This window comes from Engraulis encrasicolus, chromosome 6, assembly GCF_034702125.1.
Source record: "Engraulis encrasicolus isolate BLACKSEA-1 chromosome 6, IST_EnEncr_1.0, whole genome shotgun sequence".
NCBI lineage: Eukaryota > Metazoa > Chordata > Actinopteri > Clupeiformes > Engraulidae > Engraulis > Engraulis encrasicolus.
Window position 1 is genome coordinate 51727680 of NC_085862.1, and position 10000 is coordinate 51737679.

Here is a 10000-nt window from a genome sequence, read left to right on the forward strand (position 1 = left end):
TCCAAACCTGCCATACATCCTTCCACCGCAAGTATATTCACTGAGTAGCTGGCCTACAGTTACTATAGAGCCATGTACTTCATTCAGCGCTGGTCGATTCCAATTCGGGGGTTTTCTTCTTTAGGTTTTTTGTTTTTTCAGTAACAACTTTGGCTAGCCACCTCATCAGATGCAAAGGAATAGCTAGTGTAACCACTGTGTAATATCGTGTGCTAATGTTGTACTTAAAACCATAGGCCCTACATCTTCTTCTACTTTAATTTTGGCCATTTCTGTAGGAGTGAGTATGTTTGGGCTAGCTTCCTTGTCTAGATGTCTCAGGAGTGACCATGCAGTGAACAAGGAGTGTCTCCTTGTGTCTGCATCTCTGGACTGGAGCGAATATGTTTGGACTAGTCTCCTTGTAAGGACCCCTGCTGCTAACACCAGTCCTAGCCTAGCATAAATAATACATTTATTTATAATGTATCCCGTTAGAGCGTAAACTATATCGATATTTATAAGGCCCAGCGAGGGCACACATGCAATTATATATTTAGAATGCATCTAGTTAGGTTATGTAGGTGGTCTGGGGGTCATTTAAAGACATTAATAATAGTCATGTTATAAATAGTATACAAGTGTTTTATGATGTGTCCAGTTACGCCTTGGACTTCTAGACTTACGGCTTTAGAGGTTTATTGTTATTTAAATGATACACTAGTGCTGAGCACATTGAAAGAAAGGTACTGTGCTATATGGGTTTGGTCCCTTTCAGCCATATAAACAAACTCAGACCTGTGACATTTTTTGCGAATATGTACGGTTTGCTTAACAGTCCTAACAAGTTACACCTGTGACTAATACCTTAGGTAATGACTTAAGGAGAGCTCTAGAGGCTTGGGTGTGATCAATGAGAGGACTGACACCCCATGAAAACCTAACAGAACTAGAAAGAGCAGCCGGTTCTTTTTGTAATACACTCACTATATAAACAAAAACAGAACTGTGTCCTTTTGCTGTCGCCCTCTTATCATTTACAGTATGTTGTGCCCTTATCTATAAAGCCCAGTTAAGTATTTATATTGTGCCGTCTTAGCTATAATGCCCAGTTAAAGTGATGGTTTGGAGTAAATTCCCCCTATGGTCATTTGAACCGTGGCATCCAGTGTTTTCTACCATGGCCGAACATTAGTCGAGTTACCAAGTTATCCCGAATACCTTAGTACAAGCGCTAATGGAAATTGGCAGTAGGGCCTATCTCCAAACTTACCACACTAACATCAAACGCCTGGACTATGTGCAAACTTACAAATACATCGTTTTGTGAGTACAGACCATATTTGTGCGACTGTTGAAGCTTGGTGTCATGGCATTTGATTGTAGTGTGGTAAGTTTGGAGATACTGCCAATTTCTATTAGCGCTTGCACTAAGGTATTCGGGATAACTTGGTAACTCTTATAATGTTCGCCCATGGTATAAAACACTTCAGGTGGCTACTTGGTAGGGGTGGGCGATATGGGCAAAAAATATCTCGATAAGTTTTAGAATTTTCACGATAACGATAATTTGACGATAATTTCCAAAAACACTTGCAAAAACCAGTAGGGCCTATTTCAGAAGGGGGGGGGGGGTAATAAAATGTGTTTGAATTGTACTGTATGGGAATTTGGCGGGCAGGGCAAGTAAAGCAGATCATTTGTAGGCCTATGTAGCCTAAACTGCATGTTAACAAGAGGTCTGCATAAATGATGGCATGTCTACACTAGGCAAAAGCAGACTAGACAAAGCATGGCAGTATAACAAAGCTACACATTTATGCTGTCTATTATTTGTGCATGATTCCAGACTAATTTCAATTCTGCACTGGAGGTAGTAGTGCTGCATTTGTGTTGTAACTGGGGAGGGACAGAGAGTTGGGAGAAATGCTGTGCTGAAGAGCTTTTGAATTTAATAACATGCATATGCTCTGGTCTGTAAAGTAATACTTCATCACTTGGCATGAAAACATATCCATGTAAATAAAAAATAGTTTTATAATGTATTGCTTATGATTCTGTTAGATTACAGCCATTTTTGACTGGAAACAGTGCATGGATAGGAAACTAGGGCAGCTGCAAATTGCATGTGTTGAATTTCACACATTGTAATCAGAGGTCGCGTTAACCGACAAATGTCCGTCATTGACGGATTTTTTTGAAGGATGACGGAAAATTCTGAAGCCTGTCCGTCATTTTGACGAATCAATATTCAGGGTGATGATAAATAAATTACAAGTTTAAGTAGGCCTACACCTCTATCGAGTAGAGCAAATATGCATTTCAATAAGGCATAGTTATCATCAGCGCAGATATTTTCTTGCAACTATCGTCTGCCTCTCTCCCTCTCTTCCTGCTTGTCGCCTACCATACGCAGCAGCTGGGCTGTGCAGCTGGCTGCAGAAGAGCGCGCGCCTCTGCACTTGCTCCAAATACTGAATTAAAATAATGAAGACGTTGCCACCTTTCACGTGTGACTTCGATTAATTTAAGATTTAGAACTATTTGTAGACCTAGGCCTACTACATTTACCGACTATCGGATTTTCTGCCAATGACGAAGTTGTCCCTCTATCGTCCTTCATAAAAGCATTGTTTCAGAACTCCTCGCTTGAAACATAAACAAAAATGCAAATAGCATGTTTGCTAGCCAAAACCTTCACTCAAAGGCAACGCTGGTCTAAAACGGCTCCAGGGCATTAATTGAATAGCCTAATAAAAACGACGGCTATTCAAAAGCCTACATATTATCAGGCAACGTAACTTAACTTGGCAAACGTTGCCAGAAACTGGCTAACCTTCTCTCATTTCGATATCTGGTTCACTCATTATTATTTTATTTTTTTTCAGACAACTACAGCGCTCCCAGAGCCAACATATCTAGCTATGGGGCTACATATAGAGTGGCTCCCTTACCGTCGCTAGCTTTTTTCAACAAAGTTTTGCGAAAACTGGTCGTCTTCCTGTTGTAGGCTTCAGTGCCTTTGTCGCCTGCCTGGGCTAAACCTTTCTGCTTCAAGACGGCTTTCCTTTCCATCGTGCATGTGAAGCCCAACGCGAATATTATCTCATAGGCTTCGCCTTTGTATTGCAATCGGTGCATTAATCAGAGCAAAACGAGTGACTGACAGCTGTTGGATAAAGCCCTGCACGCGTCTTTTAAAAAAGTGCTTGTGGTGACCATAGCGCTGAACACTGAATCAGACGCGCGTCAGTGAAAGATATCTGCAACTTTTTAAACAGTGCAATGAGAGGGGCAGAGAGAGAAAGTGGACAGCATAATGGACTCTACCCTCAAAGTTGGGTAATGAATGTCGAGTGAAAGGGGATGTATTCACAGCGGTTTAGTCTCAATTGGCCGCAATTGCGCATGTGTTGTTCCCGGTGCGGGGTCGCGACCCCTCACATTGAGAAATGAGGTGACGAATTAAAAAAATAGGCGATGACAGATTTTTTTCGACCCTGTCCGTCAAAATGACGGACTGTGAGAAAGTCTAGCACAACCTCTGATTGTAATTTAACTCACTGCGCCAGTCTAACTTAACAGTACTTGTCCACCTAAGCATTTATGCCTTCTATACATGCAGGTGGGTGTTTGAGTCGTGAGTAACAGCCACTAATAGTTGTAGAGAACAACATTGCTTAGCCTAGTTCGCTAACTAGCATGCTAACTAGCGATTTCTCAGACCAGAGACAAAGCTATTTATCTTCCTAACTATTTGGCTTCCCATAATCACAGACGGTTGCTAAGTAAAGCACATAGTTTCAAAACGCCCTCAGCATCATGCAATGGCTGGTTTAATGGTTGAATTCATGTAAATCCACCATTTGGATAACAGCAACTCTCCTCCACTGCCCAGCAGCAGCAGTGCTGTGCACGAGTGACACGGAAATCTCTCTCTCCCTGTCTGGCAAAACGCTGCAGCCCGCCCCCCTCAGCACTGTCTGCTCATTGGTTCACAGACTTTATTCTCCAGTTCACAACAACATTACTATTGGCTGAAAGGCTTGGCTGTCGTCGCTGTCTGAATGCGTCCTGTTACAGCGGGTTTGTTGATTTTAGCGACTTCATAAAAATATCTTGATATTGCAAAATTACTGTAAAAGTATAAAATAACTTTTCCCTCCACTTTATTCCTAACCAACGACGGAAAGGAGTGGGCATTTGAAACAGAAGCAGTGTTAACTTAACTTAAGACACAGGAAAGGCAAATGGCATGATACAGATGAGGAGATACAAATGAATGAAAGTTATATGACAATTTAATTATCAACTGCAAGGTAACATTACATTTAACTCAAGGCTACTGTAGGTTACATAGGGTACAGTGAAATCAAATACAGTTTACCCATGATAGACAGACAGACAGAGAGAGAGAAAGAGAGAGGGAGAGAGGGAGAGAAAGACAGAGATTGGAGCCCCTTTAGAGATGGAAAGAGACTCCCAGAGGAATTTCTAAGGTGAGCTTATATACGGCAACCCCCCACCCCAAAAGTGTCCTTTTGTCTTGTCAGGGCCAGTGGCACCCCAGGTGTTTGAGCCACCACATGGAATGGGGGGGGGATGTCCCCTTAAGTCAACTTAACTGAGATAACAGCAAACAGTGACAGCAACAATATCAGTTCTGGGTCATCCAATAATCTCCATATTTACAGTTGACCCTTTGATACAATGAGATATGTCAAAATCGCATTGAATCACAAAACAATGGATGACTGGAGATGATAATGTTGATGGCTGGTGGAACCTGGTACTGTTTCACACAGGGCACTGATGAATGTAAAATCACATCAGTTTTCTGTGTGGCGACATGTGACTAAAGGTTTTCTCTTAAGGGGTCCGTCACAGCAGGCATCCTTTATCAGGGAGGGGTGTCGAATTCTGGCAGTCTTCTTATCTTATCAGTCTTTTCAGAGTTTAGGCATTTGCATACAGAATGATTGACTGACTGACACAGCATATGGCTTGAAAGCTGCATCAGAGGTTTTCATTGAAACAGTTAAAATACATTACACTTGTAATTTCATCCCAGCTAACCAGACTTCTGGTCTGTTACAGAATATATTCACATATTTAACATCACATTGGTGTTTACATTATTGTCAGAGAAGAAATGAATATTGTGTGAAATGAACAGTAGTGTGTCCTATCAGTGTTATCTCACTTGTTGCTAACTGAGGCCATTTAATTAATGCTTCTTTGCCTCAGGCCTTTTTTTTTTGCTCAGGGCAGGCTACAGGGCAGGGCTTCACATTTTCCCTAATTGTAGACTTTGACTGTACTTTGCAGCCTTGCTACTTACATAATGGCACCAGCTCATTTGCAACCTCAAATAGATAACTTTTAGTTAGGACACATAATCAGGTAAATATTCTTCCACACAATATTTGGTTGTAGGTAATAATACTAAAAGCAAGGCCTTTGCGGTTTCACACATAAACAGCTCTAGTCTTCAAACAGCGATCCGATGCACACAACTAACGAGCAAGCACAACATAAAGTCTACTGCTCTAGTAAGTATATGCAAAGAAGGACGGCCTTTTAGACGAGCCTAAACGGCTCCAACCTGCAAACAGCCTGTCTATGGCTTTGTAAGCACACACAACAGCTAAGACATATTATATAACCTTTCAACTTTCACATGTGCAGTATGAATATAACAGGCATTGTGAATAATTTCTTGAAGGTGGCGAGGTAAACAGCCAAGGTGATAACTTTTAAAACGTGAAAATGCCCCATGCGCAATTTACTAAAGCCACGCGGTGGGTGACACCGTAATGCATTACATGGCTATGAGAAGTCTATGCTCATTAGCAAGCAAACGTGTCTTTCTTACCAAACCGCTGCATTGTGACTCTGTCGGCATTTAATTGCGCTGGTCCGTGGGCATCTTACTTCGAAATAAACTCTTAAGATGGCGTGAACACATCTGGTCAAAACCTGTGTGAATACTGTACATGCTGGGAGAAATACACAAATTATCCATCATACGCATAGTGGAGCAACGGTCTGAAAACCATAGGCATATTGTTGTGAACATTTGTGGGTTTTTTCCTTTGTGGAGGTGGAGGGGGTCCTGCACGATATCTTTCAGAGGTCGGCGAGTCACACGAGCTGCTTTGATCATTATCAGTCTCGAGTGATGCGCGACGCTTGAGAAAGTATGGCGGAGGATGCCCGAATCCAAGTTGCCAACATTTTTGCGCTTCATGCCCTGCTTTGTTGCAGGATTTACAACATTTGCTGTGATCGCTTACTTTTCGCCTAGTGCGCTTCTTTTGGGGCCTTTGTTTGCTCAACCTTGCAAGGCATCGGAGGGCAGCCACACTGCGCTCTTCTATAGAGGCGTCGCTAACCACAGCTTTTGTCTCGGCATCACATGGAGCGCGGGCAGATGTGCCAGCGGCATCGGTGCGCTCACGATTCATTTTCCCATTTAACAGTTCCATATTGTTCACAACAGTTGCAAGGAAATCATTCAGCCGTTCAATTTTCTCATTTTGTTCTTCAATCACTTTCTGCTGCTTCTCATACAGTATATGCATAATGCCTTCAGAATATTTGCGTTGCTTTGCTTTTGTCTTACGCATGCCATAAAACAACCAGTAATGATATATATCTTCCTCCTTAGATTCTACCGTAATGCGTTTGGTAGCCAGTTTATCTAATGTATCAGCCAAATTGCATTTCACTGCGTTCAGAAGTTTACTTCTGCCCAAATGTTTGTCCATTCTGCATGGGAAGGATAGCTGAAGCTTCTGAATTTGCTGGTGAGATTTTATCACTTTGCCAATGTGCTTAAAATAAGTTAGATTCCTACTCACCAACCCTCAGATTTGTTCACACGTCCCGATGCAGAATTGTTTTCGTTAATCTGACTCCAAATTTTTGCGCATCCAAGTATCACGTCAGGGTCACCACTGTAAAAGTATAAAATAACTTTTCCCTCCACTTTATTCCTAACCAACGACGGAAAGGAGTGGGCATTTGAAACAGAAGCAGTGTTAACTTAACTTAAGACACAGGAAAGGCAAATGGCATGATACAGATGAGGAGATACAAATGAATGAAAGTTATATGACAATTTAATTATCAACTGCAAGGTAACATTACATTTAACTCAAGGCTACTGTAGGTTACATAGGGTACAGTGAAATCAAATACAGTTTACCCATGATAGACAGACAGACAGAGAGAGAGAAAGAGAGAGGGAGAGAGGGAGAGAAAGACAGAGATTGGAGCCCCTTTAGAGATGGAAAGAGACTCCCAGAGGAATTTCTGAGGTGAGCTTATATACGGCAACCCCCACCCCAAAAGTGTCCCTTTGTCTTGTCAGGGCCAGTGGCACCCCAGGTGTTTGAGCCACCACATGGAATAGGGGGGGGGATGTCCCCTTAAGTCAACTTAACTGAGATAACAGCAAACAGTGACAGCAACAATATCAGTTCTAGGTCATCCAATAATCTCCATATTTACATGACTCATCGTCAAAACAACATTTACGATAATTTCGCAGACGGTATATATCGCCCACCCTTACTACTTGGATGGATGCCTCAAATTTAACCATAGGGTGAATCTACTCCGAACAATCACTTTAAGTAGTACAGTTGAGGACGATATTATTAGCCCCCCTCCTGAAATTAGACATATCTCTTGATTTCTCATTAAGAATGACCATTATTAACCGTTCCTGTTATTCTGGAAACAAATACACCATGGAGATAGTATCCAATAAGTTAAATTTGGACTTTTCCATTTTCACAATGAGTTTAAACAAAAAAGTGTAAAAATGGCAAGGACAAAATTATTAGCCCCCTTATCATTAATAGTCAATACAGTGCCATTTATGAACAAAAATTGACACCAGGCACTTTGATTAGTTGTTAACTATGTTGGCACATGTCCTACCAGGGATTTTGGCCCATTTTTTTCATTGCAAATAGTTAAGCTGGTCCAAATTGCATGGATGTTGAGGATGGACATTCATTTTCAACACTTTTCAAATACTATCTGAAGGATTGAGGTCTGAACCACTCCATGACCATGGTTTTAGTATCCTTGAAGAACACTTGAACTATTTTGGATGCAAGTTTTGGGTTATTATCTTATTGAAAGATCCAGTGAAGATCTTAGCTCCCGCTATGAGCATATTTTTGCAAGGTCACTTTCCACATTCTATCATAATTTTCAGTTTTTATGGTGCCGTACACCCAAACAAGGTTTCCTGTGGCTGAGGCTGCCACAGAATGATGCATCCACCACCATGTTTAATTGTGGAAACCATCTTATAACGATCCAAGGCCTATCCCTTTCTTCACCTGACAGAAGCAGAATTCATGCATCAAAGCAGGTGCAATTGAATATCATCAGATGAAAGCAGAGACGTTCAAAACTAATTTTTGACTTTCAAATGTTCACAGGCAAAGCTCAATAACACTCTGATATGCACTGCCTTTAGTAAAGGGGTTCTTCTGTGATGATGCCCCCAAAGCCCAATATGATGACAAGCCCTAACAACTGTCTTTCTTGGGGGGGGGAAAAAACCTCCAGGTGAGGCCAGGTCAATAACAATCATCTAGGCAGGTGTCCAATGCTTCTTTGGTCTAATGAGGCTAAGCAGTTTCCACAGTTACACATAGTGGAAGTGCATCAAGTTTAGTCTGTTATTCAACCTCAGACACAGGGAGTCTGGGTCTGAATCTGGATTGCTGGGTCTTCCAACAACATTGTAACCCAAAGCATACATTTAGATTAGTTCAGAGGTTCTTCAAGGACACTAAAACCATGATATTGGAATCACCCGCTCATAGTCCAATCCTCAATCACACTGAGAGTATGTGGTTAATGTCTATGCTCAGCATCCATGCGATTTGGACCAGCTAGAACACTTTGCAGTGAAGAAATGGGCCAAAATCCCTAGTGGGTCATGTGCCAACCTAGGTAGCAACTTATCAGAGCCCGTTGTCAGTTTTGGTTCATAAATGGCGCCATATTGACTATTAATGATCAGGGGGCTAATAATTTTGTCCTTGCCATTTTTGCCCTTTTTTGTTTAAACTCATCGTAACAATAGAAAAATCCAAATTCAACTCATTGAACATTATCTCCATCAGTGTATTTGTTTCCAGAATAACAGAAACGGTTAATAATGGTCATTCTTACTGAGAAATCCAGAGAAATGTCAAATTTCAGGAGGGGGGCTAATAATATCGTCCTCAACTGTACATACTTACATTGCGCCCTCTTAGGTTTTGTGATATTAGACATCTGTCTTCACATGCAGTCAGTTCATAAGTTCACAAGTCCCTGTTATTTCGCATCATCTATTCATGCGTCTCTACATCAGACCCCTGCAAACACATTTGCTGTCACCAGCTAATACATTATTTAATTCATATATAATTCATTTATTTTCTTCATTCATTTGTTCATGTATTTATTTATAGTGTGCTCTCGGGCATAGCCAACATCAGGTGTGCTGCTTCACAAAGACTTGTCAAGTTATTACATCACCACCCCTTACCGGAGTTCGATTACATCAAATGAAGAGAGATGCTGGAGCATGCTGCAGCGTTAAGATTCAACCATGTATTGGGTGCAAACGAAACGATAGTTGGGTGTGTGTGCACCTTAATACGTTTTTAAATTACAAGTTTACACTAGCTCCAGCTTCTCTCTTCGATTGATCCGTGTCCCACTGTGATGCAGCTGCTGCCAGTTCGAGTTTGTTTACATCTTATACTTGCAGTCATATGGTAGGTTGTTCACAACACTCAAATAGTAATTTGTTCATAACAACACTCATAAAGGAGTTTGTTTTAAAGTTATAACAGCAGTTATGTGGTAGTTGGTTTAACTACCCTTAAGAAACGGCTTTATAAGTTAGCTGTTACCAGAATGGCAATGACCAAGTCGTAATGTAATGTATAGGCCACGTGCACTATCATAGTAGTGTAGTACTGTAGTTAACTTTCAATGT

At 41.2% G+C, this 10000-nt stretch overlaps 1 protein-coding gene across 1 annotated transcript in view; it reads left to right on the plus strand.

The window, feature by feature from the left end:
• The window catches only part of usp13 (ubiquitin specific peptidase 13), a 52950-nt gene that overhangs the window by 39863 nt on the left and 3087 nt on the right, over positions 1-10000 (plus strand). The window lies entirely within an intron of this gene.